The sequence below is a fragment of the Eriocheir sinensis genome, chromosome 9, assembly GCF_024679095.1.
Source record: "Eriocheir sinensis breed Jianghai 21 chromosome 9, ASM2467909v1, whole genome shotgun sequence".
Taxonomy (NCBI): Eukaryota; Metazoa; Arthropoda; class Malacostraca; order Decapoda; family Varunidae; genus Eriocheir; species Eriocheir sinensis.
The window spans coordinates 14,809,434-14,837,306 of NC_066517.1; the positions used below are offsets into that span (position 1 = coordinate 14,809,434).

At 42.5% G+C, this 27,873-nt stretch overlaps 1 protein-coding gene across 3 annotated transcripts in view; it reads right to left on the bottom strand.

Moving 5' to 3' along the window:
• The window catches only part of LOC126995940 (hemicentin-2-like), a 462,936-nt gene that overhangs the window by 359,520 nt on the left and 75,543 nt on the right, over positions 1 to 27,873 (bottom strand). For all 3 annotated transcript variants that reach the window (XM_050855852.1, XM_050855854.1, XM_050855850.1), the window contains exon 2: positions 3,346 to 3,406. The gene's annotated coding sequence lies outside the window, so the exon portion shown is untranslated. The remainder of the gene's footprint in view (positions 1 to 3,345; positions 3,407 to 27,873) is intronic.

Sequence of the window (27,873 nt, forward strand, 5' to 3'; positions counted from 1 at the left end):
CCTTTTTTTCCCTCCACAATCTTATTTTCCTCCTGCTCCCCGTACTCAAAATCCTATTCCTCCTCCTTCTGCTCCTCTTCCTCCTATTCTTCGGCCTATTACTCTCGCTCTTCGATGTTTGATCTCTCCTCTTCCTCCTGTTGCTTCTCATTTTCGTGATCCTCCCCCATCTCTCCTTCCTCCTCCTCCTCCTCTTCCTCCTCATCCTCTGAACCAATAGTACCTAACGAGAGAGAGAGAGAGAGAGAGAGAGAGAGAGAGAGAGAGAGAGAGAGAGAGAGAGAGAGAGAGAGAGAAGGGGAAGGTTTGAAGTCTTGTAGAGAGAAAAAGGCTAAGGAGTAACTTGAAAGGGCGATGCAGTGGAAGGGCAGGGGGAGAGGGGCAAGGGGGGGCATGAGGTAAGGGCAGGGGAGCGGCAGGAGGAAAGGTAGGGAGTGGCCAAGGGCGGGGCGGTGCAGGGGAGCGCCAGTCTTCGTAGTGCCTTGAGGGATGGCCCTGTAATGGCCCCTTTGAGAGTTAATTGCCGAGGGTTAACGACGGAGGGTCACTACTGGTCAGGAGGAGGAGGAGGAGGAGGAGGAGGAGGAGGAGGAGGAGGAGGAGAGAGGAATAACCCAAAGTAAATGAGGGAGAATTAGGAGTGCAAGTCTAATAAAAAAATCCCCTGAGAGTAAAGTGATTCATGAAAGACCCGATCATTCCCTTAAACATTTACTTATTTATTTTATTGGAGGAGGAGGAGGCGGAGGAAGAGGAGGAGGAGGAGGAGGAGAGAGGAATAACCCAAAGTAAATGAGGGAGAATGAGGAGTGCAAGGCTGATAAAAAGTCGCCTGAGAGTAAAGTGATTCATGAAAGACCCGATCATTCCCTTAAACATTTACTTATTTATTTTATTTTTAGCGGGCTTTTTTTTTGGGGGGGGGCTTTTCTGCTTCCTTTACTGTCAAAAAATCACTTACTCACTCATGATTCACTGACTTAACGCACTCACTCTTTCCCTCACTCACTTACTCCATCATTTACTCTTTCCCTCCCTCACACACAAATTTACTCATTCAAATCATTACTCACCCACCCATTCACTCCCTCATATACTCACTCACTCATTCACTTCCTCATACACAAACTCACTCACAAACTCACTCATCCAAATCCTCACTCACCCATGCATTCCCTCACTCACCCATTCCATCATTTACTCACTCCCTCATTCACTGCCTCGCACACAAATTCACTCGCAAACTCACTCAATCACTCACTCACTAACTCACTTACTTACGCCATCACTCACTCACCGATATACGGCCTATCCATCTCCATTTACAGAGCAATTCGGCGCATGTGTGTGTGTGTGTGTGTGTGTGTGTGTGTGTGTGTGTGTGTGTGTGTGTGTGTGTGTGTGTGTGTGTGTGTGTGTGTGTGTGTGTGTGTGTGTGTGTGTGTGTGTGTGTGTGTGTGTGTGTGTGTGTGTGTTTCATCCTACCCATATCACCTTTCCTCTTTAACTACTCTCTATTCCTCTCCATCCTCTCTCCATCCCCTACATCATACCTTTCATCTATCTCCCTCTCTCCCTCCCGCTCCCTCTCCTTCTTCCTCTCCCTCTCTCTCTCCGACTTCCCCCCATCCCATATTTCCTTCCCTTTTTCCTTCTCCCTTCCGTCAACCATTTCCTTCCAACTCATCAGCCAATCAACACACGGGCTGCCCAGAAGTGTGAGTTATGATTGATGGAAAATGTGACGTGGTTCCTGTCCTCTTCAGCTCCCGAACTCACGCGTTTTGCTTTGTTTTGTTTTCGGTAACGCTTCCCTATGGATCTTGCTTTTCGGGGATTTTTATTTTCGATCTATATTCCTGCTTTTGATTTTTTCCCAGATTAATATTTTTGCTTTATTTTACTTTGATGTTTTGTTTGAATTGTCTTTTTTACAGCAAAGGAGGCTGCTCAATGGCTAAAACAAAAACAACAAAATAATAAAGCCCGCTAGATGCTGCTGCTCCGAACAAAAGCAGAAAAAACGAGAGGGCAAAAGAGAGGTCAATTTATGGTGGAGAGGTGTCGATACTGTCTTTTGTTTGGTGTGTGTTTCTTGATCATTTTCTGTTTAACTTCGGAAAATATAGTCTCTTATTTTATTTTATTTTATGCTCTATAGTCGTCTTATTCTTATTTCTTTATGACCTCATTTACTTTTCAACATTATCTGTCTTCCGCACACACCTTTTGTCCCTTTTTTCCTTCTTTACTTCACTATCTTTACTAAATGATTGATATTCTTAAGTCCTTGTTTTCTCCTTTTGTCCTCACCCACATCTTTCTATTGTCTCATCTCTGTTTTCGTTTTCCTCTCATCTCTCCGTGTTAGTTTTTTTTTTCTTTGCGCAGTTTTCATTTGGTATCATTTCATTTTTTCTTTTTCAATTGGATCTTTCTCCGCACTTTCGATTTTAGAATTTCCCCTTTTTTTCAGATTGCGTTAGTTTCACCTTCCAGTCACTTGTTCCCTGCGAAATTGCACCAGTTATGAACATTTTATTTCCCTTCGACTATTACTTCATTGTTTCCCTGTTCCTCCGATTATTCCCGCTTTTATCTGCATCTCTTTGTATTCCTCGTACGTTCATTTTAACTTTCATTTCTCGGTTATTCTTACTTATCAACAATTCGCCAATACTTTCACCCTTCATTTCATTCTATTGAATTATTTCTTTTTCTATTCCTCATACTCAACATCAACTTAGCTTCTAGGAAAACGCTTATTACTCTTAGGTCTCAAATTCTACATAACTATATTTCAAAACTATTCATATCAACCAATAAATTCAAACAGCATCACCTTTCATTTTGTTCCAGCACTTAATTTCCTGTCCCGTTCCTAAACCCCAACGTTCAATTCCCTGCTGCAATTACTACATCGTCAGCATAACTTACACAATTGTTATCTCTATCACGCTGTATCTCGTGTTAGTTCGCCTTCACTTATGTATATACTATTCACCGTAAAACCAAACCAAACAAATTCCAGCTTACATTGAATATTCAGTTGTATGTATATTTTTTCTTCATATAAGGTCAACTGTTTCACTTTTTTTTTCATATATTCAACGTATGAGAAATCAACATATCCCACCTTCCTTTTTCTAATTACATATCACCCATCCTTCATTACTTCCACTATTATATCCACTACTTCTTCAACCATTCAGCTGTTTAACTTTCTTCATACACTTAGATGTAAAACTCAAGAAATTTCGCCGTACCTTTCCCGGCAAAAAAAAAAGAATCAATTAAAAGTTTGAGAAATAATCAAGCAACAAGTTCGGGCGGTGGAACACTCACTTGTTGATAGCATGACGACGAAGACAGGTGTATCAAGGCCTAATTTAGCTCGTGGCGACACCTGAAATTGAGAAAAGGAATCTTATCATATTTTCTACCAATTTTTACAGTTAAAGAAAGCAGCTCAAAGGGAAAAAAACAAGTCAGAAAAAAAGGTCGCTAATCACTGCCCCAATAAAGAGTATAGAAAGTCAAGTAAAAAGGTCATGAAAATACAAAACAAAACTAATTACAACATCTCGAACCACTGAATGAATGAGTGTATGAATCAAAAAGTGAATAAAATAGTAAACTCCTAAATATATGAATGATAAAATAAAAGAGAAAAAAGTATGAGTAAGTGAAACGTCACACTCAATCTCCCAAGACTTTTTTTTTAACAGAAAAAACAAGAAAGTGAAGCAAAACGCTAAACAAGAGACACGAAAAGGAAAGAAATTGAAGCAACTGAAAAAGAAACAAGAACTGATCGACGTGTACAGTGAAATAGTAAAGGACCAGGAGGGATGAGAGAGAGAGAGAGAGAGAGAGAGAGAGAGAGAGAGAGAGAGAGAGAGAGAGAGAGAGAGAGAGAGAGAGAGAGAGAGAGAGAGAGAGAGAGAGAGAGAGAGAGAGAGAGAGAGAGAGAGAGAGAGAGAGAGAGAGAGAGAGAGAACCGGACACTATCGTTACCATTAGCAGTCCAGCTGTTAGAGTACATTGCTACTACTAAACAGAATTGCTCTCTCTCTCTCTCTCTCTCTCTCTCTCTCTCTCACACACACACACTCACACTCACTCACTCACTCATTCTCACCCATTATCACTCACTCTCACCCACTCTCACACTCTCTCACGTTCTCTCACTCTCACTCTCACTCTCACTCACCCATCAACACCCACAGCCCTCTCACACACACCTACTCGCACGTATTAACAGGTATAGTCTCCAAGGAAGTAACGGTGGTGATGATGGAGGTTATGGTGGTGGTGATGGTGGTGGAGTGGGTGTGTGGTGGAGTGTTAATGGTGGTGACGTGGTGAGTGTAAATGGTGGGGAAGATGAAGGGGGAGGAGAGAGAAGGGAAGGGTGGCAGTGTGGATAGGAGGAGAAGGAGAGGAGTGAGAGGAGGTAGAAGGGGATGATAGGAATGGATAAGGACGAGGAGGAGGAAGAGCAGGAGGAAGGGAGGCTCGGGTAACAGGGGAGCTTTTGGCTTATAACGAGGCTGGCTGCTTTAGTGGGTTAGTCCATTGTACAAATCCTTACAGCTGGTATTATATGCTTGGGAAAAAGTTATTTGCATCGTCTCTCTCTCTCTCTCTCTCTCTCTCTCTCTCTCTCTCTCTCTCTCTCTCTCTCTCTCCCCTACCCTCCCTCCTTTTGCAAGCTTTTGAGACAGGAAAAAGGGAAATAGAAAAAAAGAATGGGCAGAAATGGGAAGGGAGCAACAGAGAGGTATAGGAACTGCTTGTAAAAGGAAGAAAAGAAAGAGAAGACAAGAAAACAAGAAGTGAAAGTGAAGAGAAAGGGAGACAATGCAGAGGAGTGGAGGATGAAGACTTAAGAGGGAGAAGAGAAAAAATATGAAGAGGGGAAAAAGACGTGTGAGAACTGAGGGGAAATGAAGTAAGAAAAAGGGAGCTAAGAAAGTAAGGGGAGAATGCAAAAGGGTAACAGGAGATACGATAAAAGGGAGAGAGACCGAACAAAAAGTAAGAGGAGAGGGTGAGAGAAGATGGTAGGAAACACGGACAAGACAAATAAAAAGGGAAAGATCAGGGGTGAAAAAAGTAGAGAAGAAGGAGAAAGAAATTAAAGAAATATATGAAAGAGGGATGAGGGGAAAGGACATGACAAATAATGAGGGAAGAAATGGGGTGAAAAGAAGAAGGAAAAATGAGAAAGAAGTGAGTTAAGTAAAGTGAGGACACGAAATGAAACAAGTGCAAGATAGATAGAGGGGAAAGAAAGGGGAAAGAAAAAGGAATGAAGGAGGAGAAACAATGGGAACAATTAACGAGAGGAGAGGAAAGGAGAGGAAGCAAGAGCAACACATATAAAGGAGAAAGAAGGTGAAGAGAGAGAGAGAGAGAGAGAGAGAGAGAGAGAGAGAGAGAGAGAGAGAGAGAGAGAGAGAGAGAGAGAGAGAGAGAGAGAGAGAGAGAGAGAGAGAGAGAGAGAGAGAGAGAGAGAGAGAGAGAGAGAGAATGTGAAAGCAGAAAAAAAAGGGGTAGAAGTGACGAGAGGAGAGATGAAGAAACAATGGGGAAATAGAAATGAATGGAAGAATTAAAAATGAAGAAGAAAGAGGAAAAAGCAAAGGAAGGAGGTGAGAAAACAAGGGTATCATAAGTAAAGGGGAAAGGAGGTGATGGTAGGGGGAAGAAAAGGGAAGAAGTGAAGAAATAAAGGGAGGAGGCGTGGGGAAGCTTCCACAAATAAAGGAGAAAGAAGGTTAGGGAAAGTGGGAAGAAGAAGAAGAAGAAGAAGAAAGAAAGGAGAAGTAAAGGAAAGGGAAGAAAGAAAGCAAAGACAATACAAGGAAATGGGTCAAAAGAGGGGAGGGGAAGGAGAAGAAAAAATGGAAGAGAAAAAAGGAAGGAAATAAAGGCAATGCAAAAAAGGGTGTCTAGGGGAAGGGGAAGGAGGATGAAGCAAGGAGAAAAGGGAGGAGGTAAAGGGAAAAGGAGCTAAGGGTGAAGAAGGGGGGTGAAGGGAGACGAGGTGGGTTAGCTGACAGACCACGTGACCAGCACACCAACACGGGCGAACCACATCTGTATGCTGGCTCCAACGGCACATTACTGGGAGGAGGAGGAGGGGGAGGAGGAGGAGGAGGAGGAGGAGGAGCAGGAGAGAGGGAAGGAAGTGGGAAACCAGGAGTTGGGTTGGAAGAGAAGGGACGTAAGGATGTGTGAGATGGGGGGGGGGGGGGAAAGAGAGTGAGAGAGAGAGCGAGAGAGAGAGAGAGAGAGAGAGAGAGAGAGAGAGAGAGAGAGAGAGAGAGAGAGAGAGAGAGAGAGAGAGAGAGAGAGAGAGAGAGAGAGAGAGAGAGAGAGAGAGAGAGAGAGAGAGAGAGAGAGAGAGAGAGAGAGAGAGAGAGAGAGAGAGAGAGAGAGAGAGAGAGAGAGAGAGAGAGAGAGAGATAGAGAGAGAGAGAGAGAGAGATACCGGATGCCGCTGCTGTAGTTTCACTCGCAGTAAATTCTCTCTCTCTCTCTCTCTCAACCTCAACTTTAATATAGCAATTTAAAGCAACAAAAACTTACAAGACACAAAAACAAAAAAAAGGAGAGAGAGAGAGAGAGAGAGAGAGAGAGAGAGAGAGAGAGAGAGAGAGAGAGAGAGAGAGAGAGAGAGAGAGAGAGAGAGAGAGAGAGAGAGAGAGAGAGAGAGAGAGAGAGAGAGAGAGAGAGAGAGAGAGAGAGAGAGAGAGAGAGAGAGAGAGAGAGAGAGAGAGAGAGAGAGAGAGAGAGAGAGAGAGAGAGAGAGAGAGAGAGAGAGAGAGAGAGAGAGCTATTTCACTGCAAATTTGACACTCTCCTTACATATTCTCGCGAGCAGAGGTAACGTTACGCGCTCTGGAGATGAACTGACATGCTGGAGGGGGTGGTGGGTGCTGGTGGTGGTGGTGATGATGGTAGCAGAAGTAGTAGTGGTGGTGGTGGTGGGTACTATATGGTTTGAGGATTTCATGGTAGTTAATGGTGAAAATGGTGATAATGATGGTGTTGAAAATTATGATGATGACGTTTAATTATTGTGGTGATTATGATGGAGGCAATGGTGGTGAATATTAGTAATGGTAAAGATGGTAGTCACAATAGCGATTCGTCTTGATATTCTTATTCATGATGATGGTTATAGTGAAGTTAAGGACAGAGGCAGTATTGGGGCTGATAGTAGTAGTGATTGTGTAATAGTGAATGTGTAGTGGCGATAGTAAATGCAGTGGTGATGGTTATAGTGTAGAGAAGTCATAGTAGTAGTGATGGTGGTGGTGATGGTGAATATTAGTAATGGCCAAGGTTGTAGTAGTTATAGTAGTAGATGAAGGCTGTGACCGAGGTAGTGATTACGTATTAGTGAATGCGTACTGGTGGTGGTAGTAATGGAAGTGGAAGTCGTAGTAATGATTGTATAGAGTAGATCCAAGTCGTAGAAGTCGTAGTAATGATTGTATAGAGTAGATCCAAGTCGTAGAAGTCGTAGTAATGATTGTATAGAGTAGATCCAAGTCGTAGAAGTCGTAGTAATGATTGTATAGAGTAGATCCAAGTCGTAGAAGTGGTGGTGGTGGTGGTGGTGGTGGTGTTGTTGTTATTGTTTTTGTTGTTGTTGTTGGTGGTGGTGGTGGTCGTCGAGGGGTTCTCCAGCCATCACTATACCACTGGATTATAATTTATTGCCTACTTAAGTTGGATGGAGTATGATGGTGGGACATGCCATCTAGAGGAGCGAGAGAGAGAGAGAGAGAGAGAGAGAGAGAGAGAGAGAGAGAGAGAGAGAGAGAGAGAGAGAGAGAGAGAGAGAGAGAGAGAGAGAGAGAGAGAGAGAGAGAGAGAGAGAGAGAGAGAGAGAGAGATACACAGAGACACAGAACAGAAGAAAACAGAAGAAGAAAGAAAAAGAAAAAAAAAACAGAGAGAGAGAGAGAGAGAGAGAGAGAGAGAGAGAGAGAGAGAGAGAGAGAGAGAGAGAGAGAGAGAGAGAGAGAGAGAGAGAGCATCCGTATTCCCTGCAATCTTCCTTACTCTCATTCCTCATAAACTTCTCCCATATCTCATTTATTATCACACCCCCATACTCTCTCTCTCTCTCTCCTCGCAATCCCCCATACACATCCAGACATACTTTCCCCTCCCGTTTTCAAATAGGTTCATCACTTTTTTTTTTGGTATATATATTTACGTGTTCATCGCTCACTCTTGAACAACATATATGAAGATTAACGAGTCCTTTTGATTAACGACGCTAACTGTTTATTTTCATATTCACAACAAACGATACTTTATGGGATTATACGTTCACACTTTTCCACTCTCGTCAATTACTTTCGTTCTTGTTGATTATGAATGTTTTGACACTCACTTAAGGTTTGTATTATTATTATTATTATTATTATTATTATTATTATTATTATTATTATTATTATTATTATTATTATTATTATTATTATTATTAGCGGAGTTGTTGTTATTGCACTCTCCTGGATATGCCTCTTGTAATATCACATTTCTCCATTAGGGCTTCTCTCTCTCTCTCTCTCCTCCTCCCATACCTTAAAGTTTTCTCGCATTTCATTCCACTTAAGTTTTGTCTATTTCACTTTACTTCCTCCACCGCCAGTACACATTAAACCCAATATTCCACTTTCCAATCATTCCACTCTTGCTCACACTGCCCCAGCCTCCATCATTCTCCTTTTGCCTCTCCTCCCTTTGCTCCACCCTTCATCCACACTCCCTCCACCTGCTTCCACCTCCACTAGGCTCTCCTCACCTTCAGTTTCATGCAGTGTACTCATCCACTTCAATAAACCTCAATATCTTTTAGTGTCTGTTTGAGAGTGTGTGTGTGTGTGTGTGTGTGTGTGTGTGTGTGTGTGTGTGTGTGTGTGTGTGTGTGTGTGTGTCTCTCTCTCTCTCTCTCTCTCTCTCTCTCTCTCTCTCTCTCTCTCTCTCAGGCCCAGCAACGTGGCACTATTTACCTCCGGACGGCAAGCGTTTATTGATAAAGTGATATTCCTCTCTCTCTCTCTTGCTGTCTTTAACTCTGTCTCTCTCTCTCTCTCTCATGTTGCTTATGCCTTCTCTGTGTCTCTCCCTCTCTCCCGGCTGTCCCTCGCTAGTAAGTTCTGAAGCACAGGTGGGTAATTTGGGACAAGTGCTAAGTCTATCAATGGTGGCCGTGTGGGTATGACATGAAAGGCGGCAGGGAGTGGGACCGAAGTTCTAAAACGATGCTTCTCTGGTGAAGGGGACGCATAGTAGCGGTGGTAATAGTGAGTGATAGTGGCAATGGTGGTCATAGCAGGAGAGGATGTGGTGGTGGTGGTGGTAGGAGGAGTAGAAACAATTGTAGCAAAAATGATTGTTATGCTCGAAATAACAGCTCGAATTTAAGGTTCCAGCATGTCGTGTCCTAGCAAACTTTTTATCACCCGCGAGAATAATAATGACAAGGAACTCTCTCTCTCTCTCTCTCTCTCATGAAAAGCTGAATGCAATTTGTAATTAATCAAGTAACATTAAGCGGATTCTATGAAAGAAAAAAACAAAAAATATTCGGATGATTTATGAAAACAGACAAAATTAGCAGAAATGAGCAGCAGATTGTTTGCGAAATTACAGCGCGCGCACACACACACACACACACACACACACACACACACACACACACACACACACACACACACACTCGCACGGACAAGGTGAGGAAGGATGAATAAATGAATAAATAAATAAATAAATTCTCCAATACATAAATGCTTCAATAAACGTGAGTGTCGTTTTTCCAATTCAACCTTTGGAATTGCGAAGTAGAGAACGTGTAATCACGGAAGCGGAAGTTACAGAAGAAAAAGAAGAAAAAATAGGAGAAAAACACACGCGCGAGAATGAAATAATGAAAGAGATACCTGCAGACAAAATTGATTTCTGTTTCTTGAAATTCCCCCCGGCGAGAGAGAAAAAAAGACTAGCAAATTGTTCATAAAAAAATAACAGTAAAAGCCAAAGAAAAATCAGGCAACAGTAACAGAAAGCAAAGATAGAAAAATATATGTAGTAGAACAACAAGGAATAACAAAAAGAATACTGAAAGCGAAACGATAAATACGTTAACAATAACAAATCACCATTTTAAAAGGTTAACAAATTCCAGAAAACTGTCCAAAAAAAGTGAATCAAAGAAAAATCGTGAAACAATAACAAAAAGAAAAGAGAAATATACGTAGTAGAAAAATAAAAAAAAATAATAATAATGAAAGAGCAAAAGAAAAATGCGTTAAAAATTACATATCAATTTAAAACATCAACAAACTCCTTAACATCATCATCTCCTTTACTGGAAACTTCAGAACTTCAGAAAAAAGACATCACTGGCTGACTCGCTTAATTATAACCAAAGTTGCCCAAGTTCGAATCCAGGTCAGATCAGTCAACGTGCAACTCAGCCACTCATCCAATTAAGTCTTCCTCCCTAGCGGGTTGGTCGTCTACCCGCACCTGGGAACACCTGAGGATACCTGGGGAAGCGTGGGAAAACTTGGGCGAGGCGAACTGAGGCTTATCAATCAAAGAGACGGAGTGGCGCACCGGGGCAAGGCGAAGGTTGACGTGAGGTTCTCAATTTTCTTTAGTTATGGATAGACACGCACGGACGAAGGAAGGGAGAGAGGAAGGAGGGAGGAGTGATAGGAAAGGAAGGGTTGAAGGGTGGAGGAGAGAGGGAAGGAAGGATAGGAATGAAGGGATGAAAGAGGAAAGGGAAGAAGAGGAAAGGGAGAAAGGATAGAAAAGGAAAGAATGAAAGGAGGAGAGAAGAAAGGAAGGAGGGAAGGGAGAAAGGGAAGAAATAAAAGGAAGGAAGGAAGAAATAAAAGAAAGGAAGAGGATGAAGGATAAGAAAGAAGAGGATAAAGAAAGAAAGGGAAAGGAGACGCAAAGAAGAAAATAAACGAAAGGAATAAAGGAGGCAATAAACAATCAAAGAGACGAACCCAAGAAAAGAAAACAACCACAACAAGAAAAAGAAAACAACAAACGATGCCCCAAGAAAATAAGCGGGAAAGGAGAAAGGACGGAAATACTAGAACGAGAAACAAGGAAGCCGGTAGAAAGAAAGAAAACCAGCCAGCCAGGAGAGGAGAGAGAAAGAAAGAGAGAGGGAGAGAGAGAAAGAGAGGCAAGGGGGCGGGGAACTAGTTTGTTGGGCGGACATAACTCACGTCTAACGCCTAAGAACGCGCGATATTTCTCCTTCCCTCTGCGTTAGTTAAGCTTCCCTCGCGCTAATGCTATTCATATATATTTTTAAGTGGAGTTGTTTTCGCCTGAATGATTTAGTGGAGCAGAAGATATTATAAATCACAACCCACTAACGTTCAGCCCTTATGTACCTCCCTCCCTCCTGGCTTCCCTTTCTCTCTTCCATTCTCTTTCTCTCCCCCTCTCCTTCCCTCTCTTTCCCATTCATTCCCTCCCTCTCGTTTCCCCTTTCTCTTCAACTCGCTCTCCCCATCCCTCTCTCTTCCACTCCCTCCTTCCCTCTCTTTCTATTTCCTTTTCCCCTATACTTCTCTCTTCCACTCCCTCCCTCCTCTCTCTTTTCCACTTTCTCACTCTCCCATCTCTTATCTCCCCGCTCTCTTCCATTCCCTCTCCCCTTCTCTCTCTCTTCTACTCCCTCTATCCATTTCCTTCTATTCTCTCTCCCCTTCTCTCTTTTCCACTCCCTCCCTCTTTCTATTCACTTTCCCCTTCTCCCTCTTACTTCTACTCCTTTCCTCCTTATCTCTCCCTTTCTTTCCCACCTTCCCACTCCCCTCCCCTCTTGCTTTCCCCTCTCTCGTCCATTTCCTCTCCCTCCTCCTTCCCTTTCCTTCTCTCTTCCATTCCTTCCCTCCATCTCTCACTCACTCCCCTCTCTCCCGCCCTTCCAGTCCGTCAGACAATTCATACTCAACACTGAAGGGAAAAATGACTCAGAATTTAATCCCGCCGAGGCATTTTACGGAGCCTGGTATTAATTGACGGGTGCTTGATTTCGCTATGATAAGGTAGAGAGAGAGAGGGGCGGAGAATGAAAGGGTTAAAAAGTGCTGCCAGGCATTAGGCAAACACACTCAGTGCAAAACAAACAGGGCGAGAAAACACGAGCGAGCGATCAAGTGTAAACAGAATATCAGGATTGCCAACCTAACTCACGAGCCGGCCACCATTTCATAATTCAACTTTCTCTCTCTCTCTCTCTCTCTCTCTCTCTCGAGTCAATATTTACCTCAAACAACAAACACGACGCTTATGAGTGCTAATAGAACATGCACGAAGAGGAGGGGGAAGAAAAAAACCTTTACATTAATGCTTTATAAACGCCCCTGTACTGACGAACCCAAACAGTCCAGGAGAGACTCGGGTTGCTGGCACTCCCGGGGCGGCGGAGCAAGAGGAAAGAGTAGAAAGTAGTTGTTTTTAGTCAAGAGAGATTAAAGTAGAATTAGGAAAAAGCAGCCTTCTGGAAATTGTAAACTAAGAAGCAAATAATAGCAGTAGTAGTAGTAGTAGTAGTAGATAATAGTTTAGTTACAAGGATTAAAGTAGAATTAAAGATAACCAGGCCATTCAAGACCGTAAAAGAATGAAGTAATAGTTCAGTCGGATGGATTGAATTTGAATTGAAGAGAAGTTAGACTATTGGATACCGTAACCTGAGAAGCAAATAGAAGTTTAGTAAGAAGGATTTAAGTCGAATTAGAGAAGCAGGACTATTGAAAACCGTAAAATGAGAATGAAAAGCAAGTAGTAGTAGTTTAGTCAGAAAGAAAAAAATCGAAGACAGCTTTAAAAATAACGCAAAAAGGAGCATCCGGAAAGTATCAAAAGTCGTAGAAACAGAATAAAGTTTAGCAGCTGGAAGACGGAGAAGACAAGCAGTATCAAATCGGGAAAAATGTAACTGGTCTATCACAAAAGTAGCCGCAGAAAAAAAGTTAGGAGTTGGAAGAAGAAGAAGAAATAGGAAAAAGAACAAGAAAAAAGAGCAGAAACAAGTAAGAACAAGAATAAGAGAACAAGATCTAGCAAATGAATGAGAAAACTGGAAATAAGAAATAGAAGAACCGAAGGAAAAGGAGCCTGAAAGAGATAGAAGAAAATAATAGAAAAGAGAAAAACATTACCGCAAAAAATTCGACTAAGGAAGAGAAGAAAGGAAAAGCAGTAGAATCAGAAAGAAAGAGAAAGCAAGTGGACAGTATCAGTGGTAGAAATAAAAAGAGAAGAAGCAGCAAGTTGGAAGGTAAATGAACAGCAAAACCAGGAGAAACAAAATGAAGGCAGCAGAAGATTAACAAGTAGGAGAAGCAGGAAACATAAGCAGGACAATAAGAGGAAAGGAAAAGGATAAAGGGGAAAAACAGCAGAACGAAGACGAGGAAGAACATTATCAGAAAACCTACAAAAGACGAAAACCAGAACGACAGCAAACCAGAGGAAGAAGCAGGAAGAGAAAAAGACCCAAAAGGAAGAAGGGAAGAAAATAGAGAAGTATAACCCGAGAAAAGAAGAAAAGGCGAGAAACTAGGACAAGGACGGGAGGCAAGAGGAGCAGCAGCGAGAGACGTAGGAGGGAGGAAGAGAGAAAAATACAGTATACAGCATAAAAAAGAGAGATTCTGTATATCTGCGTACGCCACTCGGCTCGGATGGGCAACAAGAGGAGGAGGAGGAGGAGGAGGAGGTGGCAAGGAGGGAACCAGCACCACCATTCGACGAGAAGCTTATTGCAAGGAAAGAAATGAAGAAGCTGAAGAAGATAGAAATGAAGAAGAAGAAGAAGAAGCTGAAGAAGATAGAAATGAAGAAGAAGAAGAAGAAGAAGAAGAAGAAGAAGAAGAAGAAGAAGAAGAAGAAGAAGAACATAAGAACGTAGGAGTCTGCAAGAGGCCGGTAGGCCTGTACAAGGCAGCTCCTTTGAACCTAAGTCCCCGTGAATCTAACCCCACCTAATATCACTGTCCATGAATTTATCTAATCTATTTTTGAACGTGACAATTGTATTGGCACTCACCACATGACTGCTCAGCCTGTTCCACTCATCTACCACTCTGTTAGTAAACTAATTTTTCCCTATGTCCCTCTTGAATCTGAATTTATCCAGTTTAAACCCATTACTACGTGTCCTACCCGGTTCCTTTACCAACAAAACCTTATGAATATCCCCCTTATTAAAGCCCTTCACCCATTAATAAACCTCGAGCATGTCTCCACGCACCCTTCGCCTTTCTAGAGAATGCAAGTTTAACTGTTTGAGTTTTTCCTCGTATGGCAAGTGTCTTAACCCCTGAATCATCTTAGTCATCCTCCTCTGCACCGATTCTAATATTTTTATATCCATTCTATAGTAGGGTGACCAGAACTGAACCGCATAGTCAAGATGAGGTCTAACTAATGCTAAATATAGTTTGAGGAAGACTTCGGCGCTTCTGTTGCTCACGCTCCTTGAAATAAATCCCAGTACCCTGTTTGCTCGATTTCTAGCTTGAATACATTGTGCCCTTGGACGGAGATCAAAGCTCACTAACACCCCTAGATCCCTCTCGCACCCAGACCTGCTTATGGGAGTGTCATTTAAGGAAAAATGTAACTGGTCAATGTCACAAAAGTAGCAGCAGAAAAAGACCAAAGTTAGGAGTTGGAAGAAGAAGAAGAAGAAGAAGAAGAAGAAGAAGAACAAGAAAAAAGAGCAGGAACAAGTAAGAACAAGAATAAGAGAACAAGATATAGAAAATGAATGAGAAAACTGGAAATAAGAAAAAGAAGAACGGAAGGAAAAGGAGCCTGAAAGAGATAGAAAAAAATAATAGAAAAGAGAAAACCATTACCGCAGAAATTTCGACTAAGGAAGAGAAGAAAACAAAAAGAAAAAGGATGACAAAGAAGTAGCATAATAGAGGAAAGAAAGATATGATAAAGACGAAGACGGAAGGAATGTTGAAAGAACGACAATTAAGAGACAAAAACAATATAAAAATAAATAAGATAAAGAAAAGAAAAAATGAAAGAGATGAGAAAAGAGAAAAGCAAGAAGTATAAAAATTAGTTGGATGGAGAAAGATGGTAAAAAGAGAACTAGGATGAAGTAGAGAGAGGAGGGGGAGGAGGAGGAATAGACAGTGAGGTGAGAAAGAGAAGAACGAGATAACTGACTGACGCGAGGAGGAAGAAGGGGAGGGGAAAACAAAGAACAGGAAACCCAACACAGAAAAAAAAGAAAGTGAAGCAATAACAGAAAACGAAATTAAAAACGAAGGCGAGGATATAAAGAAGAAATACACGAAAACAAACAAGGAAACAATGAAGCGGAGCGAGAAAAGAAAATTAGAAAGAAAGAAAAAGAAGAAGAATGATAAAAGAAAGGCTCGTCACGCTAACCTGGTGAGAGAGAGAGAGAGAGAGAGAGAGAGAGAGAGAGAGAGAGAGAGAGAGAGAGAGAGAGAGAGAGAGAGAGAGAGAGAGAGAGAGAGAGAGAGAGAGAGAGAGAGAGAACTGGAGGGGAAGGCATGGAGGAGAAAACAATTGAAAGGCAGGAAAGGACTGGCAGGAGGAGGAGGAGGAGGAGCAGGAGGAGGAGGAGGAGGAGGAGGAAACAGAGGAAGGAGAGAAAGTAGTTCTGGCAATAGAGTTTCTTCAAAATCCTGCGATCCATCAGTGTTACCAATTCCTCCATAAATGAAAAGAGCAACGGAGCACGGGTAAGGAGGACGAGGAGAAGGAGAAAGACGAAGGAAGAGGAAGAGGAGGAGGAGGAAGAGCAAGAAGACGAGGAGAGGGAGAAGAAGAAAGAGGAGGAAGAAAAGACAAGGATGAAAAAGAGAAAAAGAGAAGAAACAGTAGACACAAAAAGACTGGAAAAATAAGAGGAAGAGGAAAATAGAGAACTGAAAAGCAGAGAAAAAAGAACAAAAAAAAAGAACAAGAGGAAGAAAGGAAAACAAAAAACTAAGACGTAACAAGGAAACAGGAGAAAAAAAAGAGAAAAAGTAATACGGAAGTGGAGGAGAGAGATGGAAGAGGAGGAAGAGGAAAGAGAAGTGCATGGCGGGAGGACTAAGAAGAAGAAAAAGAAAAAGAAAAAGAAAAGAAGAAGAAGAAGAAGAAGAAGAAGAAAGAAGAAGAAAAAGAACAAGAACAAGAACAAAAAAAGAAGAAGAAGAAGACTAAGGGGAAGAAGAGGTGGGTAAGCAGGAACGTTTAGGAAGAGGAGGAGGAAAAGAAGAGGTCGGAGGCAGGGCTAAGAGGAGGAAGAAGCGGTAGAAGAGGGCTAAGTAGAAGAAAAAGAGGGGGTAAGCATCAGATTCAGGGTTCCTTCTCTTCGTTGGCAACGCTGGCGTCGTGTAAACAAGGGCAGAGAAGCGCCATTAAGATTTTTTTTTTTTTATTAATTTCCTACAATGTTCTTGGAAACGGTTCTCTTAATTAAGGGAGCGGCGACCTAGTTCACTCCCGCTACTGTTCATTATATGCTCCCAAAGCTGTCTGTTTGCACTTGTTCTCCTCTTGTTTCCTTTCCCCTCCCTCCCTCTCCCTCTCTCCATCTCCATCTCCCTCTCCCTCTCCCTACCATTCTTCCTCTTCCTCTCCCTCTCCCTCTCCCTCTCCCTTCCCCTCTCCCTCTCCCTTCCCCTCTTCCTCTCCCCCCCATCTTCCTCTCCCTCTCTAGAGCGCTTTCCTTCTCCCTCTCTTACTCCCTTTCCCTCTTCCTTCCCTTCTTCCTCTCTCTCCCCCTCTTCCTCTCCCTTTGTCTCAAAACGTCGTCGGGAGCGAAACTATTTGCACGTTCAAAAAACGACTATATAGACAAATATTTAGAAGCTAACCTGAACATCCGCTATTTTGCTCCGGTCTAACAGAAAGCAGTGTTAGCTTAGTTGTCGTGTATGATCTTCCTTCTGTCCATATAAAATTCCATTGTAGTTTTTCTATACTACATGGTATTCTTTCTTTTCGTGCCAGCCTCAGCTGAAGGGACTTGTGGGAGGGGAGGAGCCTTCGCCTTTGCTGTCCTGTGTCTTTGATTCGTAGATTAGAGTAGATGGTAGCAACAACAAACAGCCTAGTTAGGACCAAGAGGTCTGTTGCTGTTTGCTTTTCCTTTGTACTCCTTTGTACTCTCTAGAGGCCTTTCCTTCTCCCCCTCTTCCTCTTCTCCCTCCCTCTCTCCCTCTTAGCCCTCCCCCTCTTCTTCTCCCTCTTTCTCCCTCCCTCTCCCTCCACATCACATTTCATACGTTTCCTCTTCCTCCTCCTAAACGTTACCAAACAACGAAACTGAATATTACAATGATCCCGTCTTTGTTCTGCGCCTTTCAGAGATACGACGATCGCGCTGCGCATTCGCCGAACTCTCCCATTTGCGCAGCGCCATCTTACCAAACGCCTCCAGCAGTGATCTTACATACAAACACAGACACACAAACACACACACACACACACATACATATATACAACAGTCTTCAGGACAAGTATCAATATGCATGAAACACCACCACCGCCGCCGCCACCACCCCCATCACCACTGTTTCTCTAATCTTCGAAACGGCAGAAGATTCATTCAATAGATTTTCGAACTCCTGGTGATTCAAGGTTCACGTAAATCCTTCCTCGAGCCGGTGCTTCGCTGCTTCGAATCCTCTCTGAGTCTTTTGTCTTTTATATTTTCTTTATTTCTTTTCCTATAAGGGGAAGGGAAGGAGGGAGGGGAAGGGTGGGAGAGAGGAAAGAGGGGATGGGGAGGAGGAGAGGCAGGAGAGGGGAAAGGACGGAGAGGAAGGAGAGGGGGGAAGGGACGAAGAGGAAGGGGAGAGGGGAAGGGAGGAGAGGAAGCAAAGAGGAGAAGGGTGGGGTAAAGGAAAGAGAGGGAGAGAGGGAAAGAGAAGGAGAGTGTGGAAGGCCAGGAGGGAGAAAGGGGAAAGTACGGAGAGGAGGGAGAGAGGGGAAGGACCAGAGGGGAAGAAGGGGTTGCGAGAAGGGAAGGAAGGGCGCTAAGCTGGGACTTTGAATCTTTCTATTTTTGAGGGCGAGAAGAAGGGGGCGAAGTCGGATTTTTTTCAATTATTCTTTAACTCGAGAGGGGAGAGAGAGGGAATAGATGCACTGATACGAATTTGACTTCTATTTTTACTAACCTTATTTATTCCCATGATCATTACTGTTACTTCCTATGATCTCTTTTGTTTAGAGGAAAATATGTAGTTAAATAGGAAGAGAGGAGATTATGAGTGATGATGGGAAGGTGGTGGAAAAAGAAGAGGAGGAAAAGAGGGGAGAAAGGAGGAAAAGAGGGGAGAAGGGAGGAAAAGAGGGGAGAAGGGAGGAAAAGAGGGGAGAAAGGAGGAAAAGAGGGGAGAAGGGAGGAAAAGAGGGGAGAAGGGAGGAAAAGAGGGGAGAAAGGAGGAAAAGAGGGGAGAAAGAAGGGAAGGAAAAGAGGGGAGAAAGGAGGAAAAGAGGGGAGAAAGGAGGAAAAGAGGGGAGAAGGGAGGACAAGAGTGGATAAAGGAGGAAAAGAGGGAGAAAGAAGGAAGGAAAAGAGGGGAGAAAGGAAAAGAGGGGAGAAGGAGGAAAAGAGGGAGAAAGGAGGTCACGAGGGGAGAAAGAAGGGAAGGAAAAGAGGGGAGAAAGGAGGAAAAGAGGGGAGAAAGGAGGAAAAGAGGGGAGAAGGGAGGAAAAGAGGGGAGAAGGGAGGAAAAGAGGGGAGAAAGTAGGACATGAGGGGAGAAGGTAGAAATAGAGGGGAGAAAGGAGGAAAAGAGGGGAGAAGGGAGGAAAAGAGGGGAGAAAGGAGGAAAAGAGGGGAGAAAGAAGGGGAGGAAAAGGGGAGAAAGGAGAAAAAGAGGGGAGAAAGGAGGAAAAGAGGGAAGAAAGGAGGAAAAGAGGGAGAAGGAGAAAGAGGGAGAAGGAGGAAAAGAGGGGAGAAGGGAGGAAAAGAGGGAGAAGGAGGAAAAGAGGGAGAAAGGAGGAAAAGAGGGGAGAAAGGAATTAAAGAGGGGAGAAAGGAGGAGAAGAGGGGAGAAAGGAAGAAAAGAGGGAGAAGGAGGAAAAGAGGGAGAAGGGAGGAAAAGAGGGAGAAAGAAGGGGAGGAAAAGGGGAGAAAGGAGAAAAAGAGGGGAGAAAGGAGGAAAAGAGGGAGAAGGAGGAAAAGAGGGAGAAGGGAGGAAAAGAGGGAGAAGGGAGGAAGAGGGGAGAAAGAAGGGAGGAAAAGAGGGAGAAAGAAGGGGAGGAAAAGAGGGGAGAAAGGGGGAAAAGAGGGGAGAAGGGAGGAAAAGAGGGGAGAAAGAAGGGGAGGAAAAGAGGGGAGAATGGAGGAACAGAGGGAGAAAGGAGGAAAGAGGGGAGAAGGGATGAAAAGAGGGGAGAAGGGAGGAAGAGGGGAGAAAGAAGGGGAGGAAAAGAGGGGAGAAAGATGGGGATGAAAAGAGGAGAAAGTAGGAAAAGAGGGGAGAAAGAAGGGTAGGAAAAGAGGGGAGAAAGGAAGAAAAGAGGGGAGAAAGGAGTAAAAGAGGGGAGAAAGAAGGGGAGGAAAAAAGGGGAGAAAGAAGGGGAGGAAAAGAGGGGAGAAAGGAGGAAAAGAGGGGAGAAAGAAGGAAAAGAGGGGAGAATCGAGGAAAAGAGGGGAGAAAGAAGGAAAAGAGGGGAGAAAGGAGGAAAAGAGGGTAGAAATGAGGAAAAGTGGGGAGAAAGGAGGAAAAGAGGGGAGAAAGAAGGGGAGGAAAAAAGGGGAGAAAGAAGGAGGAAAAGAGGGAGAAAGGAGGAAAGAGGGAGAAAGGAGGAAACAGGGGAGAAAGGAGGAAAAGAGGGGAGAATGGAGGAAAAGAGGGTAGAAGTGAGGAAAAGAGGGGAGAAAGGAGGAAAAGAGGGGAGAAAGAAGGGGAGGAAAAAAGGGGAGAAAGAAGGGGAGGAAAAGAGGGGAGAAAGTAGGAAAAGAGGGGAAAACGAAGGAAAAGAGGGGAGAAAGGAGGAAAAGAGGGAAGAAAGGAGGAAAAGAGGGGAGAAAGGAGGAAAAGAGGGGAGAAAGGAGGAAAAGAGGGGAGAAAGAAGGGGAGGAAAAGAGGGGAGAAAGAAGAAGAGGAAAAGAGGGGAGAAAGAAGGAAAAGAGGGGAGAAGGGAGGAAAAGAGGGGAGAAAGAAAGGAGGAAAAGAGGGGAGAAGGGAGGAAAAGAGGCGAGAAAGGAGGAAAAGAGGGGAGAAAGGAGGAAAAAAGGAGAGAAGGGAGGGACGGAGGGGAGAAAAAGGGGAGGAAAAAAGGGGAGGAAAAGAGGGAGAAAGAAGGGGAGGAAAAGAGGGAAGAAAGGAGGAAAAGAGGGGAGAAAGGAGGAAAAGAGGAGAAAGGAGGAAAAGAGGGGAGAAAGAAGGGGAGGAAAATAGGGGAAAAAGGAGGGGAGGAAAAGAGGGGAGAGAGAAGGGAAGGAAAAGAGGGGAGAAAGGAGGAAAAGAGGGGAGAAAGAAGGGGAGGAAGAGGGGAGAAAGGAGGGGAGGAAAAGAGGGAAGAAGAGGAGAAAGAGGTGAAGAGGGAGGAGGCGTGTAACTGTTTTCTAAGGGATAAAAAAACGCCTTTCATTTCCATTTCTCGCTTCACTCTATAAAAAAAATTTCATCCCAATTTCCCCAGTCAAGATTCGGTACTCTTAGCCTCTTGCCCACTCGGTATTTAGTTTTCCTCTCCTGTTAACACCTTAGCAAAAATTTAATCCAGACAGCTTTATCAACATTTCGAATCCCAACTCAAAATGCACGACTAATCACTTTTCTTCCCACTCAAAATTCACCACTCTCCTCCACATTCAAAATTCACCATCCCCTCCCCACTTACAATTCACCACATTTCTCCTCAACTTAAAATTTGCCATACTTCTCCCTATTCAAAATTCAGCATGTTTCTTCCAACTCAAAACTAACCATTATCCTCCCCACTCAAAGTTTACCATCATACTCTCCTCTCAAAATTAAGCATTCTTCTTCCAACTCAAAACCAACCATTCTCCTCCCCATTCAAAGTTTACCATCATCCTCCCCACTCAAAATTCCGCATTCTTCTTAAAACTCAAAATCAACCATTCTTCTCCAAAACTCAAAATTCACATCAAATTTTGCAAACGCTTATAACATTATCAACCAATTCAAAATGTTCTGCCACTTGTAAATTTCTCATCCACTCGAAATTTTCAGACACCCAAAACGTTCAGATCCACTTACGAAAACTTCACTCAAACCATTTTCGGCCATTTCACAGCGGCTAAAAAGTGTCCAATTCTTCCGCGCTCCCGTTGCCGGCTTGCCGCCGCACCGGACACCGCCGCTCATACCCACGCCCAAAAAAATGGAGTAAATGGCGTAACAAATTGAATAAACCATGAATAAACATACGCACGGTGGTGAGCCGCGGCCAAAACGATAAATTGAGGAAATGAAAAAAAAAAACTTATATGCCGCGTGACTCACTTTGCATGCGGTTAGTTTTCATTTCTTTGGTATTTGCGTTCTGCTTTTTTTTCATGATATTTTAAAGAATCCATATATTGAAAAAACGTGTGATCTCGATTTATTTGAATCAAGGTAATAAATAGATGTCAACCTGAGAAATAGAATTGCAACTACGTCCTTAATTTTACTCCGTTTTGCTAATAATAAAAACTACTTGTTATTGTACGTCTTTCCTGCATTTTTTTTGTTGTTATTTTCATTTCGTCGTTATTCTTCTGTTATTCTTTGGTATTATTAGTATTATTGTTATTTGCGTGTTCTTTCTTCTTTTTCTTCCCTTTCTTTTCTTTTTTCAGTGACAAAAAGAATAACGAAAAGAAATAATGGCAAAGAATGATAATAGTAATGATGATAATAGATAATAAAGACAATGATAGAGCTAATAATAGTAATAATAATAATAAAATAATCACCATTGTTGTTACGATAAAAATAAGATTATTAGCAACTCCCACGGCTTGCATCGTGACTGAAAAGCCTTCCGCCCGCCTAATGAACTTACTGAGACCGTCATTAGGCTGAGAAGATAAATGAGTGAAGGAACGAAAACCATAAGATTAATAAACACCAAAAAAAAACAAGAAAAGAACAACAAGAGGAAATAAAGCAAGCAATAACTGAAGTAAGAAAAAACGCCAGCGAGAATAAGAACAATAACAAAGAAGAACAAGAAGAGCAAATATAATAAACAATAACAGATCCATAAAAACGACAGAAAAAAAAAACAGAAATGGCAGAAAAAGCCGAAAGAGCATGCAGATAAAAACAATAATAATAACAAACAAAAACAAGGAAAAAAGACAAATTATGAAGAGACGAACGGAAAGAAAATAAAGAAGCAGGGGGAAGGATATGCCCAAATAATAATAATAATAATAATAATAATAATAATAATAATAATAATAATAATAATAATAATAATAATAATAATAATAATAATAATAATAATAATAATAAGCTAATGAAAGGGCAAAGATTAATTTTCTCTCCGTCCTTTAATCAGGCAATATAAAACAGCCCTTTGAAGCGAGTCACTAAGTCCCTCGTCCATTACTTTGACCCTGGAGATCAAGTTAAATATTTACTGTAGGTGACACGAGAGAGAGAGAGAGAGAGAGAGAGAGAGAGAGAGAGAGAGAGAGAGAGAGAGAGAGAGAGAGAGAGAGAGAGAGAGAGAGAGAGAGAGAGAGAGAGAGAGAGAGAGAGAGAGAGAGAGAGAGAGAGAGAGAGAGAGAGAGAGAGAGAGAGAGAGAGAGAGAGAGAGAGATAGAGAGAGAGAGAGAGAGAGAGAGAGAGAGAGAGAGAGAGAGAGAGAGAGAGAGAGAGAGAATAATGAATCAATGAATGAATGAATGAATGAATGAAAGAGAAAAAGAGAAAAAAAGAGAAAATGAGTAAGAAAAAGGAAAGAAGGGAAAAAAGATAGAAAGAGAAAGAAAGAAAGAAAGATAGAAAGAAGAAAAGAAAGAAAGAAAGAAAGAAAGAAAGAAAGAAAGAGAGAGAGAGAGAGAGAGAGAGAGAGAGAGAGAGAGAGAGAGAGAGAGAGAGAGAGAGAGAGAGAGAGAGAGAGAGAGAGAGAGACAAACAGAAAGGAAAGAAAGCAAAGAGAATGCCAAACAGGAAAGAAGAAAGAAAACGGGATAAAAGGACCCACACACAGTAGATGGGTGACTACCTCAAACTGCAGCGAAAAGACAGAAAAAAGAAAGGAAAAAGGGAGGAGGGAAGAAGGAAGTGACGCACGAGATAAAGGAGGAGAAAGTGCGAGTAGAAACACTGCAAAGGACGAAAGGAGAGAGAGAGAGAGAGAGAGAGAGAGAGAGAGAGAGAGAGAGAGAGAGAGAGAGAGAGAGAGAGAGAGAGAGAGAGAGAGAGAGAGAGAGAGAGAGAGAGAGAGAGAGAGAGAGAGAGAGAGAGAGAGAGAGAGAGAAGGAAAATAAACCAAGTCCTTACAGATGGAAACGGGTTGTTGTGTTGTAGAAGGAAAAGGAGGAAGAAAAAAAGGAAAAATGATGGAGGAGAAGCAGTAACAGAACGAAGACAAGAAGGACGAGAAATATTGGAAAAGAAACGAAGCACGAGGAATAGAGAAACAACAAAGAAGAACAATAAAAGGAGAGAAAGAGAAGGAAAGAGTATTATCAGAGTAGAGGAAAGGTTAACATAAACAAACAAGACGATGGTAAGTACGACGAAGGAAGAATGGGATGAAGATAACACAATAAAAACAGGAGGGAAATTTGAAGAGAAAAAAGTTTGAGAAAAGGGAAACACAAAAAACAAAATGTAGGAAAGGAAGATGAAAAAGAATATAATGAAGACAGCACAATAAAAAACGATGGAAAAGAGAAGCAGAATGCAGAAAAAGAAAACAAAAAACACCAGAACAAAAGGACAGAAAAAAAGTGGAGGAAAAGGAAACAAAAGCAAACTAAAAACTAAGGCGAGGACACCGAAGGAAGAAAAAGAAGATAACAAAATACCAACAAAGAGGGGAAAGGGAAGAAAAGAAAGAGTCCGTAGGGTAAAGGAAAGGAAACAAAAACAAACAAAGCGAAGGAAAGGACGAAAGTAAGGAAGAATGGGATGAAGGTAAGGAAGAATGGGAGGCCTTAAGGAGGGGCGATGCAAGGGTGATTAATGTGATGGCAGCGAAAGGAAGTCATATTAGACGTCAAGGTAATGATGGCTTATTACCTGACGGGCAGACGCTTTTAATTAAGGAAGCGTTAAGAAGAAGGCGGAAGAAAAGGAGGAGGAGGAGGAAGATGAGGATAAAGATTAGGATAACGAGGATTGAGTTAGAAGTGGAGGAGGAGTGAATAAGTGGAGGAGACGTAGGTGGGGGAAAGGAGAAGGAAGGGAATTATTCATGATATGACAAAAAAAAGTTAAGGGGAGAGATGGGGATGGTAAATGGAGGAGGAGGAAGAGGAGAAGGAGGAGGAGGAACACAAAGGAACACAATGGAAGAACAAGCAACAGCAGACCTGATGGTCAAAGGTGAAAGATGAAGGACAGCAAAGGAGAAGGCTTCTCCCCACCCCCCCTTCCCTCCAACCAAAGCTGGCAGGAAAGGAAATCTCGATTGAAGAAGTGTTTGGCTTTGTGCGACGAGAATCTTTTATCAATTATCTTGAATTTATTATTTCTTCTTGTTCTATTTCATCGATCAATTGTAAAGTAATCTTCCGCATTAATATCACTGAATCCTTTAAACATTTTAAACACTTCTATTAGATCGCCTCGCATTCTTCGTTTTGATAAGCTGAATAAATTTACTTCTCTAAGTCTTCGTTCATAAGATAAATTTCTCAACCTAGGAATCATTTTTGTTTCTCTCCGTTGAACCCGTTCTAACTTTTCTACATCTTTTCTGTAATAGGGAGACCAAAACTGTACACAGTACTCTAGATGGGGTCGAACCAGCGAGTTATAGTTTTAATATTACTTTTTCCGATGAAGCCAACCAATTTGTTTGCGGTTTTAACTACCTCTGAACAATGCTGACTGGGCTTTAAATCCCTTGATATAATGATTCCAAGATCCTTTTCTTTACTTACTGCAGAAAGTTGTCGGCCATTCATTACGTACTGAACACAATTGTATTGTTTCCAATGTGTAACAATTTACATTTGTCAACGTTAAATTTAATTTGCCATTGATTGGCCCAACGTGCAAGTCGATCTAGATCTGATTGTAAAGCTTCTTCGTCGAGTGTCGTAGTTACCTTACTAGCGATTTTTGTGTCATCCGCAAATTTTGATACTTTGCAAGTGAGCCCATCATCGATATCATTAACATAAAATAAGAAGAGCATGGGGCCAAGCACTGATCCTTGAGGTACGCCGCTTCTGACATCGAGCCAATTATATGAAACACTGTTTAGAACTACTCTCTGTTTCTGCTCAGAGAGCCAGTCCACAAGTCATTGTGAATGTTACCTGACGGCAACACTGCCGTCTCATCTATCTCTAAGGCTGAACTCTTCTCTCAAACTTTTTCTAAAAACTCCACTCTGGACGATTCTGGGCATATTCCTCCTACTCATCCCCCCTCTGACTCCTTTATGCCTGTTATAAAGATTCTTCAAAATGATGTTTTCTATGCCCTCTCTGGCCTCAATCCTCAGAAGGCTTATGGACCTGATGGAGTGCCTCCTATTGTCCTTAAAACTGTGCCTCCGTGTCACCCTGCCTGGTCAAACTCTTTCGCCTCTGCCTGTCAACATCTACCTTTCCTTCTTGCTGGAAGTATGCCTTCATACAGCCTGTACCTAAGAAGGGTGACCGCTCCAATCCCTCAAACTACCGTCCTATTGCTTTACTTTCTTGTCTATCTAAAGCTTTTGAATCAATCCTTAACCGGAAGATTCAAAAGCACCTTTCCACTTCTGACCTTCTATCTGATCGCCAGTGGGTTCCGCAAGGCGTTCTACTGGTGATCTCCTAGCCTTCTTAACTGACTCTTGGTCATCCTCTTAGCTGTTTCGGTGAAACTTTGCTATTGCGCTGGACATATCAAAAGCTTTTGATAGGGTCTGGCACAAATCTTTGCTTTCAAACTACCTCCTACGGTTTCTATCCTCTCTGTACCTTTATCTCCAGTTTCCTTTCTGACCGTTCTATTTCTGCCGTGGTAGACGGTCACTGTTCTTCCCTAAATCTATTAACAGTGGTGTCCCACAGGGTTCTGTCCTATCTCCCACTCTTTTCTGTTGTTCATTGATGATCTTCTTCCAAAACGAACTGTCCTATAAATTCCTACGCCTATGATTCCACTCTGCATTATTCAACTTCTTTAATAGAAGACCCACCCTTCAGGAACTTAACGACTCAAGGCTGGAGGCTGCAGAACGCTTAGCCTCAGACCTTACTATTATTTCCGATTGGGGCAAGAAGAACCTGGTGTCCTTCAACGCCTCAAAACACAGTTTCTCCACCTATCCACTGACACAATCTTCCAAACAACTATCCCCTATTCTTGACAACACCCAGCTATCACCTTCCTCAACACTAAACATCCTCGGTCTATCCTTAACTCAAAATCTCAACTGGAAACTTCATATCTCATCTCTACTAAATCAGCTTCCTCGAGGCTGGGCGTTCTGTACCGTCTCCGCCAGTTCTTCTCCCCTGCACAGTTGCTGTCCATATACAGGGCCTTGTCCGCCCTCGTATGGAGTATGCATCTCATGGGGGGGCTCCACCACAGCTCTTCTGGACAGAGGGAGGCAAAGGCTTGTCTCATCAGCCTCCTCCTCATACTGATAGTCTTCACCTCTTAAATTCCGCCGCAATGTTGCCTCTTCTTCTATCTTCTATCGATATTTCCACGCTGACTGCTCTTCTGAACTTGCTAACTGCATGCCTCCCCTCCCGCGGCCTGCTGCACTCGACTTTCTACTCATGCTCATCCCTATACTGTCCAAACCCCTTATGCAAGAGTTAACCAGCATCTTCACTCTTTCATCCCTCACGCTGGTAAACTCTGGAACAATCTTCCTTCATCTGTATTTCCTCTTGCCTACGACTTGAACTCTTTCAAGAGGAGGTATCAGGACACCTCTCCTCCCGAAACTGACCTATCTTTCGGCCACCTCTTTGGATTCTTTTTAGGAGCAGCGAGTAGCGGGCTTTTTTTTATTAATGTTTACTTTTTTGTGCCCTTGAGCTGTCTCCTTTGCTGTAAAAAAAAAAAAAAAATAGTTAACTAAGCAATCGTTTGTGGGGGACCTTATCAAATGCCTTTTGAAAATCCAGATATATGATATCTACTGATCTGCTGTCATCGAACACCTCAAAAAATCAAGTTAGTTAGTTAAACACGAACGGTTACTACGGAAATCATGTTGCGAGTTATTTATTATATTATTTTCTTCGAAGAATTTCACCATATCGTCGCGAATGATAGTGAATGATAGAGGAGGAGGAGGAGGAGGAGGAGGAGGAGGAGGAGAAAGAGAACGTTTCAGAAATAACAGCAATAAAGACTATGTGCCAACAGCTACAGCAACGAAAAAAATAAAACTGAAAAACAAAAAAAGAAAAGAAAACTAAGGAATTAAAACAACACACACACACACACACACACACACACACACACACACACACACACACACACACACACACACAATATAGCACACACACTCTCATTATACGGCGAAACACAACTCCAAAAATATTATGAGGAAAAAAGAACAGAGGAAGGAAAAGGAAAAAATTCGAAACAAAACAAACGGAATGAATGAAGACCGAAACGAAAAACTGATAAAAAGTTACAAATA